Source organism: Lactuca virosa, chromosome 9, assembly GCF_052849685.1.
Source record: "Lactuca virosa cultivar CGN04683 chromosome 9, Lactuca_virosa_CGN04683_v6, whole genome shotgun sequence".
NCBI classification, from domain to species: domain Eukaryota; kingdom Viridiplantae; phylum Streptophyta; class Magnoliopsida; order Asterales; family Asteraceae; genus Lactuca; species Lactuca virosa.
Window position 1 is genome coordinate 301,490,086 of NC_136434.1, and position 16,047 is coordinate 301,506,132.

At 42.6% G+C, this 16,047-nt stretch overlaps 1 long non-coding RNA gene across 1 annotated transcript; it reads left to right on the top strand.

The window, feature by feature from the left end:
* Positions 1–4,322: 4,322 nt before the first annotated feature.
* LOC145138428 (uncharacterized) lies at positions 4,323–7,102 on the top strand. Its single transcript, XR_013721524.1, has 3 exons — positions 4,323–4,902; positions 5,981–6,038; positions 6,946–7,102. It is a non-coding gene; the product is annotated as an uncharacterized LOC145138428 (long non-coding RNA).
* Positions 7,103–16,047: the final 8,945 nt, after the last annotated feature.

Consider the following 16,047-nt stretch of genomic DNA (forward strand, 5'->3'; position numbering starts at 1 on the left):
CTGGCATGGGCTGAAGAGTTGCCCTGCGGTTGGGAAGGTGTATCGAGTGTTTGGATTACAAGGTCTAGAATGGAGTGCAACTCCTGTTACTCAAAGAAATGAAGTTTGGAAGCCCTGGAGACCTTAGGGCGAGAAGAGACAATTAAATCCTCTTGGGATTTAGTTGGGGGTGAGTCTCCACGTTTTGATGAAACATACACACTTACTGTGTTTGAGTGGCTAGGAAGGGTTGAAGCAAGTGGGTCTGCGGGGACCCCAAGGATTACTGGAGTCTTTTGAGAGACTTCAGTATTAATCCGTTCACGCATTTGGCTAGAACTTTGGTTGGTTTTATGTTTTTTGAGAACAAGGATGGGGACTGAGTCCTCATCAGATTCTTCTTCAACATTAACAGTCGGGGTCTGAACTGGATCAGAGTCTTCATCTGAAGAAACAACGTGTCTGAGTTTACGTTTCTTGGAGGGTTCTGCTTTCTTGGATGCTTTACCCTTCATGGATGTTTCACCCTTTTTGGGTGTTGCATCTTTTCTTGCATTGCTGCGGGGGCCTTTCTTGGATTTAACTAGCTGTTTGAGACTTTTGGCTAAGGGAAGATTGGATAAAGTAGTAGAAGATGGAACTGCGGTATGCTCTGATTGATTGGGTTCTGTAGAGGTTAAAATATTCTGACTGGGTAGAGGCGGGGTAGAGAGGTATGGGTCAATACCTTTCGTAGCCTCTATATGATCAGAGACTTCTTTTGTCTCAAGTCCAATGGTAGTCAAAATATGGATGGGCAAACATCTTAAAGGTCCAAAAACATATTGATCTTTAGAGGGAGAGTACCTTTTGAGATCGCGGGTGACGAAGAGGTTGATATCACTGCCCATGTTGATCTTCGCATCACGGTGAAGGTCTGAGATGCAGAGAGACCACAACCTTGCAAATGTGAGCTCGGTTGGGTTTTCCTTTGGAGTCTCCTTAGGGATGCACTGAAGAAAATCATCCCATAGGATTTGACCGTAGTTAACATCGTTGCCCGTGAAGATGCTCCATACTAACTCGAGTAATTTGAGGCCCATGTTGTCAGTGCCTCCGGTTCTCCCTAAAAGACTGTGGATCACAAAATGGCACACAAACTGCCATACCGCTGGGAGTTGATTCTTCTTGAACTCGCCAATGCCCTTGATCTTCTTCCGGTATCCCATCTGGTAAAGTGTATAGATGATGTCTGTCACACTTGGTGAGATGAATTTGGTAGAAGGATGCACCAACAGATTGATTGAAGTGAGAAACTTGTCTTTGTTCAAGATGACTAAAGATTCATCCACCAAGTTCAGATGAACTTCTTGCAGATTGTTGAGGGGTCGATATGCTGAAAAAGTACATTTGAACAATGTCGAGATGGGAACCACATCAGTGAATGAGTCGAATGGTCCAAATAGTGGGTGATTGGTGATGAACTTGATCATTAGGCGAATAGACTCATTGTATGAGGAATGATCTTCAAAGATTGCCCTAAAATTGTTACATGCAATTGAAGGCGATTGGTTCCTTGTAGCAGAGTCGGAACCAGTTGGTTGAACCGATGTTGATGCCTTCGATTGTTTCCTTGAGATGCCTGATTTCACCATTTTTTCGAAAAAAACTTGAAGAACTTGCAGAAAAAGTTTGAAGTGCAAGAGGGTGAAGAAGATGAAGTTCGTCTTAGAGGGTTCAGAAAGCGTAAAGCTTTCTTGGGTTAGAAAAGAGGGTTTATATAGGAGCGGATTTCAAAAAAACATTGTTTTTACCCTAGAGAAAGCGGTTAAAGGTAAAAACCTTTGAGCTTTTTTATTTAATTAAGAAAATCATTATCAGCCACAAAAAACGATTGAAAAAAAAATTAATTTTCCAAAAATGTAGCATTTAATGAAGTGCCAGACCCATTATCACACGTTTGAGAATCGTGTGGTGAGGGGCTTAAGTCCGTTGAATAAAGGTGGAATTTGTAACAGATTTGACAGCTTGGGGAAAGGGGATAAGACAGTTTAATGAAAACGATTTCTTAAAGAGATTTGTTTTATGGGAAACTGTTTTATTTTGACATCATTCCTAAAATAGGTCTGACAAAAGGTTTATTTGAAAAGAAGAAACTGAAACGATAATGTGCTACACAACGATTTTTTTTTTTGAGAATGTTTTTCTTATTTAATGAAGGATCATTAAATAGCACACAATGTTTCAAGAATTTATAAAGTAGTTGAATGTTCAATCAATGTGATTGCGGATTGATCACTCATTGCGGATTGAGACATCATTACAGACGGATTCATCCCTGCGGTAGATGGTTAGATGACTGCAGTAGAAGAAACTTAGAGGAACACTTGAACAAAATCAGAAATAACAAACAATAAGGACCTTGGAAATATAGGTATCATATGGAATTGCGGTACATAACATATAATGCGGTACATAGGATGCACTGCGGTACATAAAATATTCTACAATTATGTATGATGGATATATTAAACTAGGACCGCAATGTTGACCAAGTATGGTCTGCAGTACCTATCAATTCAAAAAGAATTGTGGGTCCGGATTCATCATTCCTAACATTTGTAAGAAACTGTTGAGTTTTGTAGAGTCAAGTGCCTTTGTGAATACATCAGCATTCTCTTCATGAGTGTTAACAAAAATTAGTTCAATGTTACCTTTCAGAATGTGGTCTTTAATGAAGTGATACCATAGTTCAATATGCTTCATCTTAGAGTGATGAATAGGATTATGGGAAATCGCTATTGCACTCTATGAGTCACAGTAAATCGGTATCCACAGCATCCTGTATCCGTAGTCCATGAGTTGCATTTTCATCCACAAGACTTGTGAACAACAGCTGGTTGCGGCCACATATTCAGCTTCTGCGGTAGACAGTGAGACACAGTTTTGTTTTCTTGATGACCAGCTGACGAGTCTTCTTCCAAGAAATTGACATCCACCTGAGGTGCTTTTTCGATCCAATCTACATCCAGCATGATCCGCATCAGTGAATGCTTGTAGGCTGAAGTCATTCCCTGTGGGATACCAGAGGCCAAGAGCTTTGCTGCCCTTTAAGTATCTGAGAATCTGCTTAGCTACAGTCATATGTGATACTTTCTGATCGGCCTGGTACCTTGCGCATACGCCTGTTGCAAAGACAATATTTGGTCTACTTGCAGTGAGGTACATCAACGAGCCAATTATTCTTCTATAAGTTTTGTGGTCTACTGATTCTATAGAAGGATCAACAAATATCTTATATCCGAAGGCCATAGGAACCTTGGCTGAGGAACAATTTTCCATTGAGTATTTCTTCAGCAGTTCAGAGGTGTACTTCTCTTGATGGATGAATATCCCTTGAGGGACTTGTTTCACTTGAAGTCCTAGAAAGAAATTAATCTCTCTATTCATGCTCATTTGGAACTTATTGGTCATGAGCCTTGCAAATTCATCCACCATCCCCTGATCTGTAGATCCGAAGATAATATCATCCACATATATTTGTACAAGCATAAGGTGATTACCGTTCGCTTTTCTAAATAAAGTGGGATCAATCACTCCTCTTTTGTATCCAGAAGTGACAAGAAATTCATATAGACTTTCATACCACGCCCTTGGTGCTTGCTTTAGACCATAAACTGCTTTCTCAAGCTTGTAGCAGTGATCTGGGAGTTCATGACATTCGAAGCCCGGAGGTTATTGAAGATAAACCTCCTCTTTTAATTCACCATTTAGGAAGGCACTCTTTACATCCATTTGATGTACTTTGATGTTTTTGTGAGCTGCATACGCATGCGTATGGTCTCCATTCTGGCTATAGGGGCGTATGTTTCGTCATAATCAATACCTTCAAGTTGACTATACCCCTTGGCAACTAGTCTTGCCTTGTTTCTGACAACCGCATGTAACATCCCGTTTTAAATAGAATAATTAAAATAATAAACCCGGGACCCCGAGGAGTAATTTTATTATTATTTTAGATTATTATAGCCCAAAACAAATAATAATTACTGGGATGTTAGCTTCGGGGGTTAAAGTGCAATTAAGAGACTTATTTTGAAAAGGTTTTGGTAGGAGGAGGGGCTATTTGGAATCATTTGGACCTAATATAAAAGAAATTATGGAAGCGAGGGTTAAAAAGTAAATATCGGATTTATTTTGTAAGGATTTTAGAAGGCAGGGTAGGAATGGTAATTTCTGGACTGGATTTGAAGGATGAAGAACAAGCAGGGACCATTTACGACATTTTGAGAATTTGTTTAAGGGTTCGGGTATTTAACCCTTCATTTCCGTCACCCTCAAAACCCAAAACCTAAATGATGCAGCCGTCACTTCTCCTTATGCCTCCTTTTCACCCTCCAGCCGCCACCCTCATCGTGAACCACCTTCGAATGCTGCCTAGTCGCGTCCGATCACCACCATGTCGCCTGTTCCGAGCAACCAAGACCAGCGATGATATCCTAATGGCCGGAGAAACTGCAGACCATTGGGAGGGCTAGCAGACGATCCTCCTCCAGCCGCCGCTGCGCTGTTGCTGTGGAAGACGAAGCTGCCAACCGCCGCCATCTCCCTGTCGTGTTCTTCTCCTCTCTCTTCTCCGTTCCGTTGCCGTTGTTGCTAACAATTCGAAACGACCACCAACGTGGGGGAAGTTCTGCCACCAATGGCCGTTGCTGCTACCGTTTTCTTGGGCTGTTGTCGTCGCCACCCACCGTGGGTGGGTGTTGGATTTATTTTCCTGAGTAAATAGGATGGGTGTGCGGGTTGTGCTGCTTGTGATCGGGTGTGGTGCGGGTTACTGCTGTCGGGGATTGAAGAAAAGACCCACCATGGCCGCCAGCCATGGTGGCCGCCGTTGTGCCGCTGTTACGCCACTTATGACGCTGTTTACAAGAAAGGAAGCGGGTGGGTGTTTGTTTCTGTTGTAGAGTGTGTAGTAGTTGGTTGGGAAATCAAGAACAGCCACCACCGCCGTCGTGAGGTGGCGGCTACCGCCATAAACCACCTTGGGTGTGTGTGTGTTATTAGTGAGTGTGTATGTGTTTATTAGTGTGTTTGTGTGTGTTGGTTAATTGGGGTTTAGCATTGTAATTGTAACAAAAGAGGAATAATGAAAAGAAGAACCCAAACCACCACCATAGGGTGGTGGCTGACGCCATCAGCCGCCGTCACCAGCCGCCGTGTCGGGTGGCGGTGTGCTTTGCTTTGTGGTATTGATTCGTTGGGATGCTTGAAACCCTAATGGGCTTAATGAAAATCTAGTGGGCTTAATGGGGCCCAATAAAGCCCTAATTGACCTAATAAAATCCTAATGGGCCCAATAAGGCCCATTGTGACCTAAAAGCCCAATCAATGGACTAATGGGCTAGTATTGTGTTGGGAAACCCTAATTAGGGTTTGGAAAACCCTAGTAGCATAAAACCCTAATTTTTGGGAATTGATCGGCACGCACACGAGAATTATTTAATAACTTGAAATATTAAATAATAGTCATTGGCAAATTAATGTAAGGCAACAATGGACTTAATAGATTAAGTCCTTAATGGGTTAAGTCAGAAACACTTAACCCTAATCATCATTTCATGTGAAAGCCCTAATCTTACTCGAGCCTTGAGTTGGGCCTTACTATTGGGCTTTGGTGATTGGACTAATAATGGGCTTTCTAAGAATAAGTAAATGGACTAAATAATTGTATGGGCTTAAGGATAAGACCTATGTGAGAGCCTTGGGCCCAATTTGGAAAATTGGGCCATAGATGGGTCATAATTGGGCCTTTATGAGTATGTGATATTGGGCCATGGGAATTGGATTGGAATAATGGGATGAGCCTTAAGGAAAGACCGTGTAGAGGTCTGGGCCCAATTTGGAAAATTGGGCCATATGTTGTACTTTGGCCCATTACTTGACTTTTGGGTCTTTGGAGTGTGAGTTGGACCTTGGACTTGGAACCAATTATTAATTGGTTATTGTTTGATGTTGACAGTTCGGGAAGCTGTCAACCAGCAGCTGGAGTTTTATCTGCGGGACTTCAGCTGTGCCAGGTGAGTTATCCTCACTATATCAATAGGGTCTACGGCACCAAGGCCGACCCTTTATGATTTACATCCTGGTTTAGGATGGTTGCTATGTTATTGATATGCTAGATTACATTCTGGTTTAGGATGGTTGCTATGTTATTGATATGCTAGATTACATCCTGGTTTAGGATGGTTGCTATGTTATTGATTTGCTAGATTACATCCTAGTTTAGGATGGTTGCTATGTTATTGATATGCTAGATTACATCCTGGTTTAGGATGGTTGCTATGTTATTGATATCCTAGATTACATCCTGGTTTAGGATGGTTGCTATGTTATTGATATGCTAGATTACATCCTGGTTTAGGATGGTTGCTATGTTATTGATATGCTAGATTACATCCTGGTTTAGGATGGTTGCTATGTTATTAATATGCTAGATTTCATCCTGGTTTAGGATGGTTGCTATGTTAGATTTCGGATAGATCGGTATCCTGGTTATAGTATGCTTGTATGTTGTTGTGATCTGTTTGATTGGTATGACTGTTATATATATGTAAGTGTATGATATTCATGTACACATGCTTGTTTGATTTGGGGTTGGGTTGAGGCAGTCCTGCTTTGTGCTGGAGGCCAACATACCCAGGGCGGTCCGGATAACCTGAAGGCCCTGCAAAGGGATTCAGTCAGACCGAAGGCCCGACGAGCGGTCCAGATAGGCTGTAGGCCCTGCGAGGCGGTCCAGACGTGCCGAAGGCTCGGAGAACAGTCCATATAGACTGAAGGCCTGTGAGGCGGTCCAGTCAGACTGACGACTTATTATGCATGCTGTTCTGTATTGGTTATATGATATGGTTATGTTGTATGGTGTTGGTATTTTGGGGTAACTCACTAAGCTCTCGGGCTTACAGTTTCAGTTTATTGTTTCAGGTACATCAGATGATCGCATGAAGGCAAAGGCGTGATCGTACAGCTCCTCATATTTTATGGTTTTATGAATTGATTCTGGGGATACTCTGATGTCTAAACTATTTTGAAAACAAACTATAATAACTTGATGGTTTTAAAATTTATTAAAAAGTTTTAATTTGGCTTGAATTTTTCGGGTGTTACACCGCACCCGATTCATCCAACTTATTCTTGTACACCCATCTAGTACCAACAATAGTGTGACCATGCGACTTTGGAACGAGTCGCCACACCTTGTTTCTTTCAAATTCTGCCAGCTCTTCTTGCATTGCTGCTATCCAGTCGGGCTCCATTAAAGCTTCTTTGATCGTTTGGGGCTCGACCGAGGACATAAACGCTGCATAGTGACAGTGATCAGATAAATCTTTTGAAGATCAAGTTTGGATGCCTGCTGATGGGTTTCCTATGATTTGACCCGGTGGGTGGTCCTTCGTCCATACGTGTAGACGGGGTTGCAGATGGTCAGCGGTTGCGGTAGAAGGAATGTCTTCAATATCGGAAGACTCTGCAGTTGGAGACGGAAGTTCCCCCTGGACTTGAGAGCAGCCCGCGAAATTATCTTGTTCTGTTGGAACGGAATCAACATTTTCTTGAGCAATAAGAAGAGGTTCCCCCTGGATTGCGGATGAGAGTTTCCCTTGAACATGAGAAGGTTCCCCTTGGATTGCGGATGGGAGAGTGATAACCCTTGGGTCGGTTCTTGTGTCAATGTTCTCTATATTTTCATCATCTGAGTCCAAAGAGAGATTTGAGGGATGAGATCCTCTGCGGAGAGGAACTGGAGCTACATCTTCAAGTACTGTAACCTCGATGGTTGTCACCTGATCCGGAGATGAACTTTCCCCCTCAACCGGCGAGGTGGAAGTATTGAGTGATACTTGATCTGATAGAGTAGGACCAGAGACTTCAGCATGCTGCTGTTGAGCTTCCGGGGACACAAGAACTTCGGATAACTTAGCAGTTTCTACAGTGTCAAATAGATCATCATAGTTTACTTCAACTATGTTTAATGGACCCGAAGAAATAGGAATATCACTTTCCAGGATTGCTTTGGTTTCGGTTGATGGAGCAATGTTGCGGACGTAATAGTCATCGAATTTGACGTCGAAGCTTTCGACTATTAGTCTTGTGCGTCTAATGAGAACCCTATAGGATACCTTGTTTGTTGAGTAGCCAAGAAAGATGCCTTCATCAGACTTCGGTGCAAACTTGTTAAGTTGATCTTTGTTGTTGATCACAAAACATCTACACCCAAAGATGTGGAAGAATCGGACATTTGGTTTGCGATTGTTAAGACCCTCATATGGAGTTTTGCTGAGACGCTTGCACACAATGCTTCGATTTTGCACAAAGCATGCTGTGGCCACTGCTTCGGCCCAGAAGTAAAGAGGAAGATTTGCAAAGTTGAGTATAGATATGGCTGCTTCCACCAGAGTTCGGTTTCTTCGCTCTACTACTCCATTCTGCTGCGGTGTGTAAGGAGCTGAGAATTTGTGACTGATACCCTTTGAAACCAAGAAACTGCTTAAGAGATGATTGGTAAACTCGGTTCCATTATCACTGCGGATGCGACATACTGGCAACTTGATCTGCAGTACGATCTCCTTGATAAAATTGATCAGCACCTGCGGTGTTTCTGACTTGAGTCTTAGAAAGACAACCCATGTGAAACAAGTAAAATCATTCACTATAACCAGTATGTATTTCTTGTGATGAAGACTGACTACGGTAGATGGACCGCAGAGATCAATATGTAAAAGTTCCAGTGGTTCAGAAATTGAAGAATCAATCACCATTGGATGACTTGCTTTGGACTATTTGCCACATTCACAGGCTGGGCAGAGGGTATCATTGTGATATTTCAGAATGGGGAGACCTCGGACGAGTTCCCCGGTAACCAGGTTGTTGATATAGCGAAAGTTGAGATGAGCTATGTGACAACCCGAAACTTTTTCCATTTCTGTTATACGATTTCCGTTAATAAAATTTGAATTTTATTCATTTTTCCGTCAAACTTCTTGATTTAGAAAATCATCTAGTTTTATATAATTAAATTTATTTATAGGAGTCGGAACCAAATCACGCGAAAACCCGAATCTCTCGAAAAATCAAACAATTTCCAGCCTTAGTGAGTTTACGGCCGTAAACCCGTGTACGGTCGTACACTCGTTTATGGCCAGCGTCGGGTGGACCCCCACCACCGACCACAAAAACCCCCTATAAATACATGTCCCTACCCTTCATTTAGACTTTTCTGGCCGAAAACTCTCTCCATCTCTCTCTAGATTCTTGACCGTAAACACCAAACCCCCCCCCCCCCTTATTTTTCTGGAAATCATCGAGAATCACCATTGGGAGTCATTTTGGAGCATTTGGAATGCCTTTTCATCGAAATCCAACGCCACTGTTCTTGAGTTTACGGCCGTACACACTTCATATCTTCAAATCTTCAAAGGCCGTAAACCCGTTTACGACCGTACACTCATCGAATCTTTAAAGACCGTAAACCCTAGTTCACGACCGTAAACCCTGTTCACGGCCGTAAACCCCATTCACGGTCGTACACACTTTTTAAGTGGAGCATTTGGTTGAAAAACCCGTTTTCCTCGATTCAATCAAGTCCCGGAAACATTCCTTAACCGAACACAAGTGTTTTTCTAACACTTTACTTAACGAAATCGCTAATTTAGATGCATATATGTACTTATTGATATTAGGATTCCGTTAAGTTCCACGTGCAACGACCCGAGGATCTTCGTTTCCAGTCGACGTTTTCACACATCAACTGTGAGTTCATACCCCTACGCTTTTACGATTTTTAATGTTTTCATGGGGGAATACAAGCCAAACACAAATGATTTTATCAAGTTTTAAACTTATGAAATTAATATAGTCAACGATTTTCTCGTTTTATAAAATATTGATATATTTGATCCCTTTTGTACTATGTTGAGCATAAGGGACACTTTTATCTTGGAAACCTAATTGCATAATTTTCAGAACAATTTGCCAACCAAATACATAACATTTCAAGCAAACTATAATGGGTATAGTTTGGAAAATTCAATACACAGCTTTTACCGATTCAGATTACATACATAGGTAAACATATAAACTATGACAGATTTAGTTTATGATATACATTACTACAAGAGTACAACATTTAATAATTATTTAAGTATAATTATTACCTTATACAGTATACAACGGATTCAAATACAAGAGAACAATACAGAACCACATGTAAACTAGTTAATACAGGATTCTGAGACAACACTTCGATTGTACCCTTCGGGGTACAGGTTAAATCCTATCATAGTATAACCAGAGTCTCCTTGAGGGAGAGCATGAAATTTGTGAATAGATCTATTCGGGACTAAAAATCCCACACCTGAACTGCTAGCTACAGTTAGGCAGGCATGCCCGGGGTGACAAATGTCATTTAACCGACACTTAAAGAACGTCGTAAAGGTCACTAGGTCATATCAAGCATGGTTACATGACTCACAATAGTATAAACTAACTATTTGTTTACGGGATTTCATTCTTCATTAGTTTTATTTTAAGTAATGAAACTACTATACATACTGGTGGTAGCCAGGGTTTTCATACAGAACATACTATACAAAGGTTTTTGTACAAGAATACACTCATACTACGGTTGATAGTAATTAGAATACAAACTAACGTTTTTCGATACTACAACATAATACAGTATCAAACACATATGTTAGAAAATATCGGATTTTCTTGGAAAATATACAAACATAATACAGATTCAAAGACAGGTTTTCTCTACAAAAACATGCGTATGAACTCACCAGCTTTATGCTGATACTCTTTTCAAAATTGCTTGTATTCTTAGGAAATCAGTAGACAGGTACCTCGGCAGACTTTTGAGAAGACGGAGCGTATAGAGTCTCGTCTTTCTTTTGCTACTTTTGATGTATAGAAACAAGAATTAAACAGATGTAAACCTTTTCATATATGTATTCAATGTAATGGTTGTGTTTACTATGATTGCTATGATACAATTCTTGTGATACTACACATGACGTCATCCACCCTCGAACGTTTCCGCCGTTCCAGTTTGGGGGTGTGACAGATTGGTATCAGAGCTCTTGTTTATAGTGAACTAAGTATACCGAACCTTACATGGTATACAACTATAAACACTAAGGGGCTGAAGCGCTCTGAACTAAAAGTATACTTTAAAAAATATAAGTATTTTATAAGAAGTATACAAGTATACATACGTACCAGAAACAATATTATAAGTAGAACAAAACAAAAGTATTTTGGATGTTGGAGACTGCGGTTAAACCTGTGCAGTTATGTAATCATGTCTAGGGTCAATATAGCCTGATCAACTATATTAATTCGAGACATGACCAACATGTACTTGGGAGTGACTGTGGTGTTGCAGCAAGCCTAAAATTACCAAGTATATATACATCAGGTATCGATAGAACAAAACATACAACTTAAAATACTATAGGAGTATTTTAGCTAGAGCCAAATACAGTATAGAGATTCATTCCAAGTTTTGCTACATATTTCTTCTCAGCGATAATTTACTTGCATTAGTAACCCTTCTCTATTTATCGCTTCGTAGAACACTTTATCTATCAGGCTGAGATATATTCTTGTGTTATATCTCTTGATTCTAAATTCTAGAGGACTTATCATCCTCTTTTTCTTCATTCTTTTTAGAACAAGATGCCTCCCAGAAAGATACCCAACAGGAAGAACAATGACCCTCCACCGCCACCACCTCCACAGTTTGATCCTGCCGTGTTCCAGGCGGCAGTTACAGCCGCCGTGACTGCCGCAATGGCGCAAATCAATCAGGGCAGCTCTGGTGGATCAGGAGGTGGACCAGATCCCCAAAATCTTAGTGGAGGCAGGGACACCAGAAGGAATGTTCCTATAAAGACTTCACGAATGCCAAACCCAAATCCTTCGACGGCAACGGAGGAGTCATTTCCCTAACCCGATGGTTCGAGAAGACCGAATCCATTTTCGAAATATGTGCTTGTTCTGAGGCAAACAAGGTGAAGTTCTCTGCCTGTACCTTCACCGATAGAGCACAAACCTGGTGGAATAGTTGGGTCAAATCCCTGACCCTGCCGGTAACAAATGCGATGGGTTGGGAAAGCTTAAAGGAACTCATGCTTGCAGAGTACTACCCAAGGGGCGAGATGCAGAAGTTAGAGCATGAGCTCTGGAACCTGAAGATGAAGGGTTCCGACATTGCCACTTACACAGCTAGATTTTGCGATCTGGCTCTCCTCTGTCCGAGAATGGTCACCCCGGAGAGCAAGAAAATTGAAAGATACATTTGGGGATTGACACCCCCAACTCAAGGAAATGTCTTGGCTGCTAAGCCTACCACCTTCGACAGCGCCAAGTGTCTTGCGCAAACCCTAATAGATCACGTGGTTGATTTGGATAATGTAACAGCCACTCCCGAACCACCGAAGGAGAGTGGTAGGAAAAAGAAATTCTGGAACAAACGCAAGGGCCAATCTTCGCAGGAGCCCTCCAAGAAACAACAAACAGTGGCAGTCCATGCTGCTACTACTCCTGCTGCAGTTCCCACTACTCCAACAACCCCCAACTGCTATGTTGGAAACCTACCCCTGTGCAACAAGTGCAACTACCATAATCATGGACAATATCGGGAGATGTTATGCAACAGTTGTGGTAAGAAGGGACACACAGCTCGGCTCTGCAAAGCACCAGACCAACCTACCAATCAGGCTCCTGGAGCAGGCGCCGGTCAAGCCTGTTATGGCTGTGGAGAGGTTGGGCACTTCAAAAGAAATTTCCCCAAGGCAACAACAGCTGCCAACACAGGGAGGGTGCTATCTATGGGCCAGGAGGAAGCAGTCGTTGATCCTACAGTTGTTACGGGTACGTTCTTCCTTGACAACTCTTATGCATGCATTCTTTTCGATTCTGGTGCGGAGAGGAGTTTTGTTAGTCATGCATTCAAACATCTACTCAAATGTAAATCTCAGCCTTTAACCAAAACATTTACCGTCGAGATGGCTAACGGAAAGAAAGAGAGCACTAACGACATATTCATAGGCTGTACCCTTACCCTAAACGATCATTCATTTCCGATCGATCTTATGCCAGTTTCCATAAAAAGCTTCGATGTTATCATTGGTATGGATTGGTTGAGCCCCAATCGTGCCGATATCCTTTGTTACGAAAAAGCCATCCGTCTCAATCTACCCTTGGGTGAAGCTCTCATAGTTCACGGTGATAAACTCAGTTCAAACCTTCATATCATTTCCTGCATTCAAGCCCCGAAATATCTGAGAAAGGAGTGCCATGCATTCCTACCCATGTCGTTAACGAAAAACAGGAAGTTAAGGACCTCGAGAGCATCCCGGAAGTCTGCAACTTTCCTGATGTCTTCCCCGAAGATCTTCCAGGAATCCCTCCCGAGTGTCAAGTCGAGTTCCGTATCGACTTAATCCCCGGAGCTACTCCCGTAGCTAAATCCCCATATCGTCTAGCGCCGGCAGAAATGCAAGAGTTATCCAGCCAGCTCAATGAGCTGCTCATCAAAGGATTCATAAGGCCAAGTTCCTCACCCTGGGGAGCCCCAATCTTATTCGTGAAAAAGAAAGATGGATCCTTTCGGATGTGAATTGATTATCGAGAACTGAACAAGCTTACCATCAAGAACCGTTATCCCTTACCCAGAATCGACGACCTCTTCGATCAACTTCAGGGAGCCAGTTACTTCTCGAAAATAGACCTAAGATCAGGGTACCATCAGTTGCGAGTTCATGAGAATGATGTTCCCAAGACAGCATTCTGGCGGTATTCATGGATCTGATGAATCGGGTGTGCCGCCCTTTCCTCGACAAGTTTGTAATCATGTTCATTGACGATATACTGGTCTACTCTCGGAGTGAGGAGGATCATAGACGGCACTTGAGACAGGTGTTAGAAACACTAAGGGCGGAGAAACTCTACGAAAAGTTTTCAAAGTGCGAATTCTAGATCAGAAAAGTAGCCTTCCTTGGTCACGTGGTTAGCGAGGAAGGCATACACGTGGACCCTTCCAAGATCAAAGCGATTGAGAATTGGTCAGCACCGAAGATGCCCACAGAAATCCGCCAATTTCTTGGGTCTCGCTGGCTATTATCGTAGGTTTATCCAGAATTTCTCCAAAATCGCTAGTCTTTAACCACCCTGACACAAAAAGGAGTAACCTTTAGTTGGGGAGAAAAGCAAGACACTGCATTTCAAACATTGAAGCAGGCCTTATGCAGCGCACCTATCTTGTCCCTGCCTGAAGGGACGGAAGACTTCGTTGTCTATTGTGATGCATCCAATCAAGGCTAGGCTACGTGCTCATGCAGAGAGGAAAGGTTATCGCCTATGCTTTGAGGCAGCTGAAAACACACGAAGTCAATTACACAACTCACGATCTAGAGTTGGTAGCAGTAGTTTTTGCGTTAAAGATCTGGAGACATTATCTCTACGGAACCAAATGCACTGTCTTCACCGACCATAAGAGCTTATAGCATATCTTCGACCAGAAAGAGTTAAATATGAGACAACGGCGATGGGTAGAGCTACTCAGTGATTACGAGTGCGAAATACGCTACCATCCTGGCAAGGCCAATGTGATAGCGGATGCCCTCAGCCGAAAGGAGTATTCAGGTCGTAGAGTGAAGGCACTGACAATGACCATCCATTCCCAATTATCCACGCAAATCAGAGACGCTCAGCTGGAAGCCTTAAAACTAGAGAACATGCCGGATGAAGCCTTGAGAGGAATGGAAAAGAACTTAGAGGTTAAGGGAGACGGAGTTTACTATTTCATGAACCGGATCTGGACCCCAAAGTACCGCGGGTACAGGGAGGTTGTCATGAACGAAGCTCACAAGACTAGATACTCCGTTCACCCAGGTTCAGATAAGATGTATCTGGATCTCAAACAACTCTATTGGTGGTCGAACATGAAAGCAGAGATCGCTACCTTCGTGGGCAAGTGCCTGACTTACGCCAAGGTGAAGGTAGAATAAAAAAAGCCCTCAGGTCTACTCCAACAACCAGAAATACCTGAGTGGAAGTGGGAAAGGATTACAATGGATTTCATCACTAAGCTACCCAGATCTCCGAGTGGGCACGATGCCATCTGGGTAATTGTTGACCGACTGACTAAATCCGCCCACTTCCTGCCAATCAAAGAAAACTTCAAAATGGAGAGACTCACACAAATCTACATCCAAGAGATAGTTCGTCTGCACGGTGTGCATGTGTCCATTATCTCCGATCGAGATAGCAGGTTTACCTCGAGATTTTGGCAGTCACTGCAGAAAGCTCTTGGAACTAAGCTGGATATGAGCACATCTTACCATACACAGACAGATGGGCAGAGTGAGAGGACCATTCAAACATTGGAAGATATGTTGAGAGTTTGCATCATCAACTTTGGCATGTCGTGGGACACTCATCTACCCTTGGTCGAATTTTCCTACAACAACAGCTACCATACCAGCATGGCTGCGCCGTTTGAAGCCCTGTATGGCCGTAAGTGCAGATCCCCTCTGTGCTGGGCTGAGATGGGCGACACGGAGCTAGTCAAGGGTCAAGTCCCCGATAGTACTCTCACAGGCCCAGAAATCATCAGAGAGACTACTGAAAAGATCGTACAAATTTGGGAACGATTAAAAGCTTCAAGAGATAGACAAAAGAGCTACGTCGATAAGAGATAAAAACCCTTTGAATTCCAGGTTGGTGACAGTGTTCTTTTGAAGGTCTCACCCTGGAAAGGCATGATACGCTTCGGGAAGCGCGGAAAGCTGAATCCAATATACATTGGACCATTCGAGATCCTCGCTAGGATCGGTCCTGTAGCATACAAACTTCGTCTACCTCGAGAACTTAGCAACGTGGATCCCGTCTTCCATGTGTCGAACCTAAAGAAGTGTCTGTCCGACGAGACACTTGTGATTCCCCTAGACAATATCGAACTAGACGAGAGCTGACACTTCGTAGAGGAACCCGTAGAAATCATGGATCGGGAAGTCA